General features: G+C 41.8%; 1 protein-coding gene across 1 annotated transcript in view; it reads left to right on the top strand.

The window, feature by feature from the left end:
• htr2cl1 (5-hydroxytryptamine (serotonin) receptor 2C, G protein-coupled-like 1) overlaps window positions 1-16739 on the top strand; it is a 223564-nt gene that overhangs the window by 68208 nt on the left and 138617 nt on the right. Inside the window, exon 2 of the mRNA XM_078164563.1 lies at window positions 6080-6228. The gene's annotated coding sequence lies outside the window, so the exon portion shown is untranslated. The remainder of the gene's footprint in view (window positions 1-6079; window positions 6229-16739) is intronic.

Genomic DNA, 16739 nt, shown 5'->3' with positions numbered 1-16739 from the left:
CTGGACGTTTTAACAAGGGTGCCCTGTCCTTGACTGTCACAATAAAGTGAATGTTCCTTTTCTTTTCTCACCAATTAGTCTGAAAGTGTTTCTCCTCAGCTCAGGACATGGAGGGAGATTTATCTCTCCACCTGTCACAGGTTGTTAGCGGGGAACTGGCACGCGGGTGGTGGTCGCAGGAAGAGAGGGTGTAAGTGTGCATCTATATATTTAATTTGTGTGGTGTGCAGTGTGTGTATAGCAGGTAGGTATATGTAGGTTAATTCACATGGGACAGTGTCACCACAGAGGCGTCAACGTGACATCAGTTTCAAGGACAAATGTGCATTATTGCTTTTTCTCAATGCTTTAAAATATGCTATCACTGTCATATGCAGAGTTTGAAACTCTTAATTTGGTATTGTTAAAGGTTAAACTTAAATTTCATAACCCTCTAATTAAAACTTTTTAAACCAGCGCCCCAAAAATAAAACTTTAAAACAATGCATCTTAACACTTTTCTCATTAGTTATTGAATATTCAATCAAATGTATAACCCAATTTTTGTAACTTTCTGCTGGATATCTGCTGCATTTTAATTTAATATCTTTATTAAATGCCAGAGAGAAATTTCAGAATGTGTTTGAAAAAAAAGCATTAAGGACAGTATATTAAGGACAGGTCTGCAGAGCTCAACATATATCTTAACAGGTCATACTCAAAGTGAAACCCAAACGAGTCCAGGCTCACACTGTGGGACATGCGGCTCATTAAGGGTATATGAGAAGCTATTGTCACAGGCCTTATTAAAAAAATAAGTACAGCGTAACTCTTGTCCCTTTTGTAGTCTCATTTTTTATTATAAAAGATGAAGCCGGTGGAGAGGGCACTGATTAGTCTACATGCACTTTTTAAAGTAATATAAAGTTCAGGGAGTTCGGAGATTCAAAGTCACTGAGAAGAAAATGCCACGGTGAAGTTTAAAATTAATGTATGCAGAGAGAATGTATATTATTTGATTTTATAGATGGTTTCTCTCAGTGATCAGCCACTCTCACTCAGAACCAGAATGAATTGTGATATTGATATTGGCATTGACCCTTTTAGGGTCGATATCACAATGTCAGCTTGTTAGCTGGAGGCAAAACACGACTCTCCACCACAGGGCTGTAGGCTACATAGGAGTCTTAAAATGTTGTCTTGTTGTGTTATTGGGAGCCAGAATAAAAGGAGTCATGGCTCAAAACTTACATTTTATTGTATCAGCCGCCACTGCCCGTCAACAAAAACAAAGACAACTGTGGTTAAATCCGATAAGACAAAAGAACTGGACGATAGTTTGATCAGTCAACTTTTTGAGCTGTGCTCTTCGTTGCAGTTTTCTCCCACATTTGTTGTTTTGTCTTTACTTTTTAGTGTGAGCTTTCCTTTATTATATTCTCCCAGAGGTATAATCTTCTTCTTCTTCTTCTTCTTCTCTTTAGGGATTTTTTTACTATATATGGTAGAACTTTGTGAGCCGGTAATGGGTGAGGCAGGTGTCACAAGCCTAAGTGTAAGCATACAAATAGTATCCATGGAAACTGTACAATTTTATCCCTGTAAAATCTCTTTCGATGCAGTTTCTGTGTTCCTTGTAATCAATCTACCATTTAATTTATTTGACAGTAATTAGTATCTAGTTCCTCAAATGTTGAGGCAGAGGGTACTTGCTGTGGCTCTGGTTGAGGGTGAGAGGCTGTCAGTAAACAGTTTGTTGGGCACAGGGAAACAGAGATCTGTGTGGGTACATGAGACCCTAATAAAGAGGGTGTATCATGGGGAGTACCACCAGTTGGTCCAGGAGCTTCTCCTCCATGATGGCTGTTTTCAGGCATATTTTAGGATGACTCAGGGACAGTTTGACAACCTGTTGTCTATCGTCAGGCTGTATAGCTCTGGGTATCCTGCAACCACTACCACCAGTTTCTCCTCCATTGTTAACCAACTGTAAACTCATTGTGGTGACCACCACAGAAGGCCCGCCACCTCTCAAATTGTTTGGTACAACTGGCAACACATACTTATCTAGTATTTACTAGATACTACAGCGTTGGTTTCTCACTCGATACTTGTCCTAGCACATAGTAGATAGTTCCTAGTATGCACCAGATAGCTTTTAGGGCCTGTCCCAATACCCACACTTCCCCTAGAAATACCCACTTGCACTTAGTTATGCGCGTTCACGTTTAGGCTAGTGGTGTCCCAAAACAGAACTGAGGTAGCGGAAGTGGTTTCCAACACTTAAAATCCGCCCTAGATTCCAAGGGAGCCCCGACCCACACTTTCAACGAAGTGGAAGATGAAATTTCCCAGAACACCTTGCAAAGTCATATAGACGACAATTTGTTACTGTACGATCGTAATGTAGGCTATACAAACAACAAATGGTTGGACTAGCGTAAACTCATCAGCAACTTGGTTGAACAGCGTCAAAATATTTAAACAAATTGACTTACCTGAACAAAATCGATCAGAACTAGAAGACGTTGTAGGCGCCTCCTGTTTTCAGCATTTCTCCTCCGTTGATTCATCAGACGGAGAAGAATAAACATAGCACACGCCACAACACAACCGCTGGAGCCGGCATTTTCATTACGTTGCTATTATGTGTGACGTATGCCTGCACGTTGGCCACGCCGATTTGCATGAAGCGGTGTCTCATTTCTTAGGGAAAGATCTCTACCCTAATATTTCTCACTTCCCTAATCAAGGGTTATCTCGCAAACGAGGGCACTCAATGCCAAGTGGAAGATTTAAGGGGTAGAAATGGGACAGGCCCTTTGTGTGCATGAGTAAACTTCTAGTGTAGACCACATAGTTTACAGTGTGCAGGTGATAGTTTGGAATGTGCACCATGTACTTTTGGTATGCATCACACATGCTCTGCATTATATATTTTCTAACGTGCACCAGAAACCATTGTTTCCAGTGCAGAAATCTGCAGGGTGTATTGTGAGGGTTAAGGTAATGACCATGAACCACAACATCTCCAGTTTGCTTGTCATTTTCTTTCTCTCTCCTGTCGTCTCTACTTTCAGCTATTTATTAAAAGCACAACATGCCCAAAAGCAAAACTATAAAGCACTTCTGGGGGTCCGTACAGAGGAAAAGTTGAAAACATTTTCACTTCACTTAAGCAGATTTAACTTAGAAAGATGTGAAGTATGACATCAGTGCAGCAGGCAGTCAGTGAAACAGATCTTGCAGCATACTGTTCTATGGCCTCTCTGCTTCCTTTCAAAGAGGCTGTCCCTTTTTTTTGTTTCATTGACCAGCAGGTCAGTCTAATTTGTTTGTCCATCAAGCCACTGATTAGCCTGTTGTTCCACCAAAGACACAGCGTGTTGAGGCCTCCTCATTGTGCATGCTGTGTGTATTTCTAAGTACCACACAGCGCCTGCAATGTGGAGGCTGAGACACGCAGAGACGTCTCGCACACACTTGACACACACATGTTTGGCTCTCAAGGACGAGTTACACAAGGAAAATAACAAGCTGTTTTTTTATGTTCATGTGTTCTTAGCACTCATACTGTATGTGTATGAATGGAAGCAAATGAGACAAAGGTATTTGGAATTTAACAGTTACTGAATGCTTGATATAGAAATTTAAACACCACTGAATTCATATCTTTGAAGTACTTTTCTTTGTTCTTAATTTACCTCTTTGGAATTGAAATATAAATCCAAAATGATCCAAATATTCAAATTTCAGATTTGATTTTTTTTTTTTTTTTTAAAAAGAGAAAAAAAGAAAAAAAAAACTACAAATCGATTCAAGTTGCTTAAATTTGATTAGTCAAATTCATGTCTAAAAATTCACGTTGAAATAAAAAATTCAAATAGCATCATCCAGGCTACCCAGGACAGTGTTTGGCAATTGAGTCTGAATGTTTCGACCAATCAAATTTGACTAATGTTCTCTTTGATTTTTTTTTTTCTTGTCAACTAGATTTTTTTTTAGATCTTACTTTAACCAATCAAATTTGAGCAACCTGAATCTTTTCTTTTTTTTTTTTTTTAATTAAAGTTAAATTTTTGGATTTGAACATTGAAAACATTGAACACATACTGAAAAAAAATCCAATTTAGCTTTTGAAATTGCAAATCAAGAAATTTCATGTTGTAATTTCAAAGAAATAAATTCAGAACTCATAAATTCAAATATATAGTTTTCAAAGTATATTTCAGGGTTCAATATTCAGTGGCTGTTAGCATTTAAACATTTACGTCTCTTATCTGCTTCCATAGATATTCACACACCAGTGGCACAAGGTAGTTATGATGGGCCATGGTGTACGCTGTTATGACAAGCCCTAGTGCACGCTATGGACCCTTTTACTATTAGTAAACAGTATGACGTTTTTTGGTGGGCGGGGCTTAGCTGGAGGCAAAACAATTCTCCACAGACATTAGCTAGGGCTAGCTAGCATGATCTGTTGGCATGATTTAGACAGTGGAGGAAGATGATGAGAGTGGTACATTCAGAAATACTCATTCATTCAGAGTTTGTCTTTGAACACAGGCATAATTTCAAGGTGACAGTTACACATAAGGGCCCATTCTGCACACAACACATTGTTAGAAGGCCCACTCTCTCTCTCTCTCTGAGGGCCCCCCACATCTATATTTACACCCCTGGAACACACATTTCCAAGGCTTTTATAACATTTCAGTCCATAATCACACACAGGTACACGCAGGTACACCCTATAAGTTGCCATATTGACTGACCACAGAGCATCAGCTGCTTCACGTGACTTCCCCCATGAGTCAAGTAGCTTTTATTTTGTCTATAGGTCAACTGTGTTCCTCTCCACTCGCAATCCATACACAAGTGGGTGGTCTCAGTGACAGGCCTGTTCCTCTGTGGCAACACGGAAAAGTGAAGCTATCTTTGGTTGTGCTTATTATCTACTGCAGCACTCCTGCACTGCAGAGGCACCATGGAGCTCTAGCAGCATAATGACCCGTGTAGATCCCACTTTAGTGCGACACAGATGACAAGCAATACAAAGCTATGGTTCTGCTTTGGTTAATGAACAAAAAACCACATTATCCAATGTAGCATAAACCAGAATTATGCAACCAATTTCTTGCCTGGTCCCACTGTGTTGTTAATGCTAACAGCCACCAAAATCTTTAAGCCTTTCCTTGATGTCCTATTTAAGAGATTGCCAAACATCTTGCACAATGTTTCCTCTCCCAATTGACTCAAATGCTAATGTAGCAGAGTAGCTGAGTGTTTCACCTCGCCGGCTGCCATACAATCACCTTCCCACATTTTTCTAATTTTACTTCTGCTTCCATGTCTGTCATTCTTAGTTCCACTTGCTCAGTCCTCAGCCCTGCCCGTTCAATCAGGTGCATGCTAATTAGCTTACTGTGGGACCAGCCAATCCCACGGGGAGTGCCACTAGATAATTAGTTCGTGGCTAATAGGCGTAGCAGTGGCACAGGGGAGGCAGAATGGGGACCTGCAGTCAGTTCCAGACAGTTGTTTGTCTCTGGTGGGTCTTGCTGCGATGTTGTCACAGTATGCGAGAGGATACATTAAAGATTGGAGGGACGGAGGAAATAGAGAGCAGAGTAGAAGAGGATAAGAGTTGGAGGAATGGGAAGATTGGAGGGCCAAATATGTAATTTAATGTATAGTGGTCAGGAGCAACATCATGCAATAGTTACCTAGGAGGGGCCAAAGACATGCTACCTCCATATACGACAGCTATATGCATTAATTTTCAAGCCATTTGAGATAATAGACTGCCTAAAAATCTGACCAATCCTGTCATATATACATCCTATTTTGTATCTTATTGCTTTTCAACTGTCTCCACCATTCTGAAACTACAACGTAACACATGTTAAGGATGACTAATTCATCTCAGAATGGCGCATTGCAAGTAGTTTCCTGCTTCAACTCGTCCTGTCACGAATCCTTGGTCTGAACTGAGCTCTTCACTACATGCCACATTCACGCATTCACACGCTGGTGGCCGAGGCTGCCATACATGGAGCCACCTGCTAGTCAGTAACCATTCACACGCTCTCACACACAGATGGAGGAGCCATCGGGAGCAATCTGGGGTTCAGCATCTTGCCCGAGGATACTTCAACATGCGGACCGGAGGAGCCGGGGGCTGAGCAGCCGATCATCTGATTAGCGGACGACCCACTCTACCTCTGAGCCACAGCCGCCCACTGCCAAGTAAATATGGTCTTTTTTCAATTCTACTCAATTATATTGGACTTCTGTAGGGAATAGCATAATAGGATAACCAACATCAGCATATATTTTTATCTGAATTACCTAAACATAAAAGACTCAGGGCTTCTGCGAAAACATTTGGGGCTGGAGCCCTTAAAGCCTTGAAGTATGACACTACTGGGAGTTCGGCAAGGGACAGGTGCTTCTATTATACACCTCTCTGTATCCTGTTATGCAGTTCACCAGCAGCAGAATGTACATTACATCCTCCTGAATGACCATAAAAATAATTCAACACCTCCCTAAAACAATTACAACACAAACTGAACATTACAACCTTCATGAAGGGAGGATTTATTGCAGGACTGTTGAGTTAGACTGCATCAGTTTCTGCTACGTGTATGTAATAAACGGGCAATTTAGTGTAGGCGAAGAGTTTCCTGCCAGGGTACAATAAATAATCTATCTTGTAATGTTCTTTAGAGCAAGGTTAGGATATATTTTTTAAACTGAACACCAAATGGTTTCATGCTTCAGTGGGGTTGTCCGGCAGAAACAGTGTGACATCCCTAAAAGCATAACCTGCTGGGAGTTGCTGGCTATAACCCTCAGAGAAAGAGGAACCCGACACACTGGATGCATGTGGTATGTTGGATATATTTGGATGTGCACAGTGGTTTCCAGACTTCCCGACAGTAAAAGCCTTCTTTTCCGAGACATTCTTTGCTTAGTGGAGGGACTGACGTGGTCCAAACAACTGGGTTCATTTCCCTGATGAATCAGTCAGGATACAAACATTTGTTCGGACAATTGCAAAAGGAATGTGGGAGGGAAAATGTATAGCCACTGATGAGAAGAGGACTGTTAAAAACCCAGGAGTAGTTGCTCCTGTATGTAGGATGGTCAAGTAGGAAGCAGCTGTCATTGAAGCAGCACATTTAGAGAGGGAGAGGAATAGGTAACGAGGCAGCCAGGCTGATTTTGTATCTCTCAAAAGCATGAGGCAATGTATTCTGTGTGAGGACCGATATACTGACGGACGACAGAGAGAACGGTGTGCTGCCTGTCTGTTTTACAGATGGGCGGTCTCAATTTTTTACATGCACCAGAAGTTGAAAGCCTTTGAAGAATCTTTTTGCGATGAATTAATCATAAATATCCCCTGAATGTTCTTTGGAGAGAGTAAAGGTTGAGCAATGATACCGTAGGAGCAGATTTAATTTACCTGAAATTCAAGTGGCACATGGTTTGGAAAGTAATGATACGAGCCTCATCCATTACATGTGGTTTTGCCTGGCACCTCTCAAATGCATTTTCATGTAACCTGTTTAAGTACAGAGAGGGAGGAAGCAAGCGAGAGAGGAGAAAACCTATTGGGGACTCACTTAGTCATTTTAGCTCGGGACAAGTCCAAACTTGGCCTTCTGTGAGGAGGGCGCGCACACAGACACATCTCTCGCCCACATTTCAGGCATTCACATCCAAACATCAAACAAATAGATACATGAAAACACACATGCAAATATGCACTTCTGCCAACAGACACACAATCACTCACACACAAACACACACCCAAATTATTCATTTATTCAGAGGAGGTTGACTCAGGTTGCGGAAATACTCTTGCACCGGTCCGGCCCACGCTCCATTTAACACATCTGAGTGAGTTATTGGGTGTGTAAATGGACAGCACAGTCACCTTTTAAACAGACTGTGGACAGTGTTTCACAGAGGAGGATGCACTGCATTACACATCGGTCCAACAGCTATTAGACTTCATTAGAACCACGTCCCAAGCAAGTCACACATCATGTCAGCTCTTGTTCCTCAACTGCGTATTTCAAATTATGACTGTTATTTAAAGGTCAGTACATTTTAACTGAAGTGCTTGTCGGATGGTCAAACAGAGCCTGAACCCCCTCCACAACCCCTCCACATCTCTCGGACATTGTAATTGGGGAGGCTGTGTCCAACAATTTATATTACTTTCCAAAAGGCAACAATCTGACAAGCATGTTTTTCCCTGATTTCTGTTCCCATTTAACCTCTTGCACCCCCATTTTGTAGCAAAAACGCCTAAAATGACACACCCAAATTAAAATGACTGTAGCGTCTGAACTGCTGACTACATGCATGCACGAGGTCTTGCCAGAAAGAAAACTGAAGTTTCCTGTGAAAGTGTCAGAAACACTCTAGGTGGTTACAGATACAAAGTAATGGGCCTCTGAAGTCAGTAAAAAATTGAAGATTTTGCCTAAAATAAAATAAAAAATGTGTTTCAGGATGAATAACTGTCTGTGCCTTCATATGAGCAGGTAAATGACACTATTGGGCTGTAGGCACACTATCAATGAACATTTGTTTCAAATTTGAAGAAGATTGCTCAAAGTATGACCATTCTACAGTGTTTTTTCCATGAAAAGATCCAGGCGGAGCTCCAAATGACAGGAGCGCTCACTCGGCTTCAAAACAGTACTATCAGTGATCAAACAACACTCAGCCAGCTTCAAACATTGTACCTTATTAAAATCAGGTGTGATTATGACAGCTGATGTTGTTTTTGACACAGAAACACTATAAAATATCACCAAATAAAGCCATATAAAACATAAAAGTTATGATCCCACTTTCTAGACGGTATATCTCAGCCAAAAAAAGTGGTAGGCGTGAGATTCTTACCTTTTATAAAAGATCTAAGTCCCCACTGATGGCTCCGCATAATATCGCGAGTAATCCTTTAACTTTTTCCATCGAAAAATGGCATGACATGACTTGTCACCATTTTGGACTTTGTGTGTTTAGGCTGCTCTGGTGCAAAATACATAATAAATAAAAGAAAAATTATGTTATTTTTGAAAAGTTGAGAGCTTCCTGAATCCGGCAATACCAAACATCACATGGTTTGATGACGTAGTGTGCCTGTGAGATACCATTTAACAGAGGAGGGAGGGAGCGAGGACGTCAGCGTCCTAGCGGAGTTAGAGAGGTTTTAAAATGTTTCTTGTTTCTGGCATGGCAGGCTGCTTTAAATACTACAATTCCCATGAGCCTTGGCTGCTGTAACTATGGAGAAGAAGCCAGTAGCAGGCATAAATCAAGTGATAGTGGATTCAAACAGGCTGTTCTCGTAATGGTTCGTATACCTATGAAAAGTAATGCACCACAATTCGTATATAACCCACATAATCATGCGCCAGTTATTCGTATATAACTCATGTAATCGGGAAGGGTGATCACATGACCCAGGCACTGATGGGGTTAAAGAAGGATGTAGTATAATGACCGAAAGTCTACATAAGGATCCAGATTGGGGTGGTGGCTAGGTAAAACAAACACAGGACTTTCCCCCAGGGGACCGATGTTCATGTCCTGCGTGAAACCAAGTGAGCATGAGTTGTTTTAAGGTACCAGGGGTCTCATTTATAAACACTGCATACGCACAAAACAAGGCCTGAAAGAGGCGTATGGCACTTGCCACGCAAAAGTTGTGATCTATAAAAACAGACTTGATGGGAAAAGCTTTGAGCCATGCTGATGAACATTTTGGAGACAGGAAATTGGAGACGCAGATGGTGAGGTGGAAGGATGATTGTAGAAATAGTTTTATTATTATTTTTTGGCTTTTGACAATATTTGGCTTTTGTTCTTAGATACATTTTAGTATGGATCCTATGCATTTTTATATAAATGAGACCCCAGGTCACCATGTTTCTTTTTCTGAACCTAATCTGCGCAACTTTAAAGTTATGTACATAACTTTACGTTACGTAGATAAGACATGATGCTATTCATTGGGTGCTAGTACGTTAAAAATCATATAAACCATCGTATGTGCATGTTCCTAATTTATCCTACGAACCATTGTATGAGCATACGTAGATTTAGAACGTTCACCAAAGTGAATTCCTTTGAGCTGCAGATAATGTTACAAGCTTTCTCAACAACATAATCTATATCCTTCTCCTGCCCTTAGCGGTGTGTGTACAGTAACAGAATTTAAAGCTTGTCCATTGATTATGTGTTGCCAAAATACACTTAGGGAGTTGTAATTACCATCTCCGTCTAGATGTTTATGTGCTCAGACATGTACCTTCAACTTTTTTATCAAAAACAGGACTTTTTCTAATGCTGTTGTATTTGTATTGATGATTCAATTTAAATGCCACAGAAAAGACTCATCTAGAAGTCACGTAAAATTGTCTATGGAAAACATGAATGGTAATTTTAGCTCCTGAACCCGGGCAAACCCAAAGTTGCTCTCGAGCTCTTTTCTTTTCATTTCCTTTACTTTTTGTATGTACCATTGTGTGCAATGCCTTCGAGGAAAGACTGTATAAAAGTGTCCCCATTGTCCCCATTTGTATCCTCATCATGTCTCACCCCTCTCTTTTCACCCTGCCTTAGAGTATGACCATTCAGAACAGTTAACACTTAACAATGCCCAACGGCACATCAGCCTGGTGATTGCTTAGGGAGATGAGGGTGTTTGAAATCCCTAGCAACCGTATGCTCCTTCTGTCTAACCTCTATACACTGTTGGAAAGTTGGGTATTTCTCATTGACTTCCAATCAGTCTTTGTGTAGCCAGAATTTTGGCCACAAAGGAAGGTGTGTCTTGCAGTCTATCTCCACGTCGGTTTTAATCATTCATCCATTTCATACTGTAAGTAAATCACTGTATATCATCACATTTCACATTGCATATTCATGATTTGAAATCTAACAAAAACGGCACAGCTGTCAGTATGTCAGAGAACTAGCAAGCTGTCTGATTTCCATTTCTCTGATGCTCCGTTGTCAATGATACCAAATGCAGAAAAGTAGATATTTTCCAGACTTAGAATTACTACTTTATATGTCGGTTGGCTGATTTTGTTCAACCTTACAACAGAGCCTGTGAGTTTACACTGCAGACGGCCCAGTGGGAAATTAAGCCCCAACCCTGGCTGTGTTCATGTTTTGACCTACTGTCCAAGGCTGCGCAGCACCAAAAGACAGAACTGATCGGCCAAAACATTTCCCATCCTCTCACCTTTGGCTCTGTTTCTTGACCTCGGATCTTTTGTTAGCTGAGGATGTTGTGAGGGGAATATAATGAAGGGTACGGGAGAGGAAGAGGGCAGGGTCTATCGATCTGGCGCTATAGAAACTAGAAAGACAAAATCAGAGAAACAAGAGAGAAGATGTCCTCCATGGTTAAGTTGAAGGTAGTCCGGTCTGTGGATCAGTCTTGTTTTGAATTGGACATGTGTTATATTTGTTTCATTCTACCTTCCATCATATTTTTTCCAAACTTCCTGAGGAGCTTTGGTTCAGCTGGCTCTGACCTGGTTGGGTTGGGTTCCAACAAACAGTCAGATCCATTTTGGGTTCAGTTCCAAGCTGGTATTACCTGGATTTGTTAAGCTCTTAGTGTAACAAATCCTTTCTCTAATCTTTCACCTCCTCTCTTTTTATTAGCAAACACCAATGCATGAATCATTCAGGCAGTTCTGTAGTTAAATAGAGAATATGTTACCTATTTGGGGAAACTTCAGGTGCAGTTCTTTGGATGTCTGGGCTCTTTAAAGTCATTTATAAGTTACTGAAAACTGAAAGGTAAACCTGGATCGATTTGATAAGAGGTTTGAAAGGTTGCTGATTACACAGTAAGACTTGACTGAACCCCAAAGCTACTGTAGGTTTCGCTTTGTGGAGTCTGGACTTCTCTTCGACCTTGCACTATTAACACATTTGCCACAGTTTGAGACAGTGTGAAAGCTGACAGGAAGGATGTTACTATCTTTGCCCAAATCTAATTAAATCTGACTTCCATGCTCATGGTCCAGTCATACTCTCCATCAGTCATGTCTCCTGTTTCACGTCGCCTCATAATCAGATTGAATTTTTACTTCAATCACTCAGGAAGGGAGGAAATGTGCAGTCTTTATGTATTGTGGTGCAGTGTGGTGATGTTTTGCTCTAACTAATCAGTAGTGAGTGATGCATCCACTCAGCTGATGTGCAGTTGATAGTGAAGGCTGTAGCAGTTATTAGTAGTAGTAAACACTTTCTAACATTGTTCAAAGAAGTATGTCACTCATCATAATCCTGACTATCTGAGTGGTCAGTTGACTCCACAAACAAGGCAATCAACCCTCAATGGACACAAAAGCGGACCTATGTGAGGGTGTTTCCTTATTGGCATGATCGATTTGTACCATGCCCAAGTAAGTTTGCCACCACTCAGCTTTCACATTATGTTGTTCCGTACTCAAGGACACTTGTACCATTATCTATGAGACATTTGTTTATCTTGTTGCTACAGTGTAGAAAAGAGCGGCAATTGCAAGATCCCAAAGCCCATACAATGAAGTTGACCTTCACATTATGCCTGTTGTGTTGTGTGGTTTAGAGACAGTGTCAACCATGACTGTCTCACCTGCCTTCTGATTTTATCACCCCTGGGCTCTCATTAGAGTTCTCAATCTCTTAGATAGATAGATAGATAGATAGATAGATAGAAGATGGAGGTGGTGATAATTGACTCTTCGCCAAGCCACGCCCCCAGATGCAGACTAGTCAATCATAACGTAGCATCAGGCCGGCTCAGACCAGGTCCGACAACAACACAGCTGTGCTCCATTGACTCTAATGCAGTCGTTTCAGATTTCCTTCATTTTCAGGCTGGTTTTGTGGATTTGGAGCTAAATGTTGTGCCTGGGACACATCGTGTATTAATGACACTCGTTACCTGGAGAGGTTGGAAAAAGATAAACGTTTCTTCCCTGTTCCAAAACCAAAGTCAAACCCTGAAAAGTGTAGGGTTAGCTAGCTAGCTACTGAAGATATAGCCTACTGAATGTATACACATGCTGCTTTTGCTTTTTAATGGTTATAACAGTGAAACAAAGGCCGACCCTGCTGTACAGGAACCAGTGAAGGGAAGCAGGGAGACTTTGCTCATATTCAACCAGCTGTGTGTCATCGCAGTGTGTGCAGATGAACGTTGTCTGACTTCCCGGTCCGGGTGCTGGCAGCGGCACAGAGGCGAAGCCAAACACCGTTCATCTGCACACACTGCGATGCCACACAGCTGGTTCAATATCAGCAAAGTTCCCCTTTATATTCATTGTCTTGTGTGGCGATCAGCAGTGATGTGGTGGTTCACTTTTACACTGTGATCTGTAGCCTATAGTTCGGCTTTAGCTTCTAACTATCTTTGTCTTTTTAACCTGTTGTTGCTGCTGAGTCAGTTTGACATCCTGGATATATGGCTCCTTCACATGCGTCAATGGGTTTCAGGGAGATATTGGAGCTCTATGGCACAGAGGAATCATAGCAGCATCTTTGCTTTTTAGTCTGACCCCATGACCTCTGCCATGTGTCGCCCCCTCATCACTGATAACTACTGAATAAAGATCGTCATGATCTTATAACCCATAAACAAAGTGACGCATGGGGGGGGGGGGGGGGGGGGACGACATGTTTCCATGAGTCATCCACCTCCCGTCTTCTCTCATACACACACACACACTGTGATAGACCCTGCCGAGATTAGTTAGCGATGCTGTTTGGAGATGTAGAGCTCAGACAATGTGGAATCTCACCCGACTGTAACACACACAGCTTCCATCTGTTTCTCTGACCACACACACACACACACACACACACACACACACACACGCACACACTGCCTGTGTTGAGTGTTATATTGGTATGCAGAACCAGTAAGGCTGGCAGAGTTATTACGCCTCAGTCCATTAATGCATGTTATCTCGCTGGTTCTCTTTATTTTTTAATCATTTTTCTGTCTCCTCTTTCAGTTCTGGACATTTTCTGTATCTCCTCCCTGAGTGTTTGCATATTTGCCTTTTATCTCTCTGCGTGGCTTCTGTCTTGGTCCTCCTGTCTCCTTCTTGTCTCCCTCTTAGCCTCTCATTAGATTTGAAAGCCCTAATGAAAAACAAACAGGATGGAAAACACCTCCTCCTCCTCCTTCAGCCTCTATTTTCTCTTTCTTTCTCTCCTCCTCACCTCATCCTTTTATTTCCTCTGCCTCTTTTCCTCCCGCCTCCTCTCGTCTCCCTGTCTCCCTCCTACGCCCCTCTCACCTCTTCAGCTGCTCTGTCCATTTTTTTTTTTCACAGCGAGATCCACCATTTGGGGAAGAGGAGAAAAAAAGAGATACAAAACAAAATAGAAAGTCTGCAGCACCTGCACTTACAAAATGGCTGCAGACGTGACGGTAAAAAAAAAAATAAATGTCATTTTGGAAGCGCAGGTGACATCGAACATCAGGTTGTAAAATTGCTGTATTTGAGAGAGCTGTTGTAAGGAGAGTGGAGACATCTGTTTAGACAGTTGAAGCATGAATGAAAATTATAACCTCTTGTCAAAAACACCCTTTATCTTTTTTATTTGTTGCTCTTAAGTATGTTCTTTTCTCTCCTTTCTCTTTGTCATACTTGCATCTCATTTCTCTCTTCCTTTCTTCCTCCTTCTTTCCGTCTCCTCCTCTCCCTCTCTTTCCCGTCTCTCCGTGGCAATGAATACAGAATCAGTCAGAGACAGACGGTGCGTGGGGTCTCCCCGGAGGAGGGATAAAAACACTCTCAAAGCACACACATACGAGCGCACACATGGACGCCGACATATGCCCGAGCAAGAAAACCCTCTGTCTCCAACCAATACGAACACACACATGGGATGATTTTCGCGCTGATAAATTCTGACAGAGTAATTTTCCTTATCAGTAATCTGCAGTCACCGAGTCTCAAATAGCTTCTTCAAACATTAAGATGCCATTGGGAGGCACCAAGGAGGAGATTAATGGAAAAACACACCCATGTTAAAGAACACACACACGTAGCTGCACACATTAAAAGGCACATTTTGCAGGGGGGAGTTGGGATACGTGGTGCATTTCAACGGTGCGTCTGCCTTTGATCATATCTTTGTTTTGCATGATCTCCCTGTTATCTAGCAAACAATAATCACGCTCCTCTTCCTCTCTCCTTATGTGTCTTCCTCTGTCTTTGTCTCTCTCCACGTGTCCTTTCATCTTTGTCTTTCCTTGCTCCTTGGTAAGCATCTTTTCCCCTTCTGTGGCTTCACTTTGATTTGGATTAACATTAACTTAACTCTGTGTGTGTGAGTGTGTAATCTCCTTTGCTGGGCGCCAAGGCCCCACGCCACCAGATTAAAAGTTTACACTTGGCAAAGATGCAGATAGTGATGTTGCATAACAATTAAGATACTGTTAAGACACACACAGTTCTAATAGTCAAGATATGGGTGGATGGACTTTACTCCTTTTTGTCCCTTAGAGCAGTGGTTCCCAACTGGTCCAGCTACAGGGACCAGATTTCTCCTTAGTCATTGTTCAACGTCCACACAGTTTAACACATTCATTGTCATACTTGCGTTTGACCATGTCATCGAGCTAGTTTGCTGTCACTCTCAGGTAGCTTTCCGTTAGTCACTCACTCTACAGCAAGAAACTGCACTTAAAAAAAAAGCTCTGTGCTGGAAATTCACTGTACTTAAAAAGAAAGTAGATTTTTGACAAACTTGACACCTTTGTGAGTCACTTTCTGTATGGACTCGTGGCCCACTTATGGAACCAGTTGGGAACCACTGCCTTAAAGAACATTTAAGCCACAGACACACCAAAGCAACATCAAATAACTAGTGGTGGCAAAGGCCAACTGTTGCATCGCTTCATGTCGCCTGTCTGGGCCAAGAAGTTGCCCTTGAACACACCACAAAGACAACAGCCAATGGCCATCCAGCATGTGGGCTCTGCATCTGCATTAGAGGAAATAACCCTCCATACCAGCAGGCGATAATAGTCTGTATTTGTTATTAAAAAAGAGAAACTAGAAGACCAACAGGACAGATTAAAGATGCTAGTTAGACAGTTAGCACTTTAAAAACACAGCCTGATGCTGACTAAAATGATATTTACCAGGAGCTAGCAAACAATACACAAGCAACTATGAACCGTTTCTGTGTAAGGGCTCAATGACTTGTACAACAAGTCTGTTTCGATCTCACAGCCTCTTGACTTTAGCCTTTTGTTTACTTTCCTCACTTCTGTTTCTCTTCTTGTGTGCTGAGCTGAACCGCCAGTTAGAGTGATTTCATTCAAGGACTTTCTCTGCCGGCGACTCAACAAGTCAATCAGCCAAAAAAAACCTACAAGGGCTGACTAGTGCCAGTGGTCGAGGACACACTGCAAAAACTAGGTGACAGACACTCACCGCCAGCCCGGCATTCACCAAGGTGGACTGTCAGCTTTGTATGTCAGGGCCCTTAGTCTTTACGATAAGAGAATGACCTTTTCCAACACATTCTCGCTCCGACCTCGTCACATATTGATGCTTGGTCATGGACATTTCACATCACGATATGATGTGCAGGGTACCCTGGGTGCCTTGGTTGTTGACGTTCTGGGATGCCTTCTTAACTTAAGTCTGTTACATGCACAGGAAATGTACAGTTTGCACACAGTCTCTTTAAGAAATAAA

Source organism: Epinephelus lanceolatus, chromosome 22 (assembly GCF_041903045.1).
Source record: "Epinephelus lanceolatus isolate andai-2023 chromosome 22, ASM4190304v1, whole genome shotgun sequence".
Taxonomy (NCBI): Eukaryota; Metazoa; Chordata; class Actinopteri; order Perciformes; family Serranidae; genus Epinephelus; species Epinephelus lanceolatus.
The sequence above is the reverse complement of the archived record's forward strand: the minus strand, read 5'-3'. Positions and strand labels throughout refer to the sequence as shown.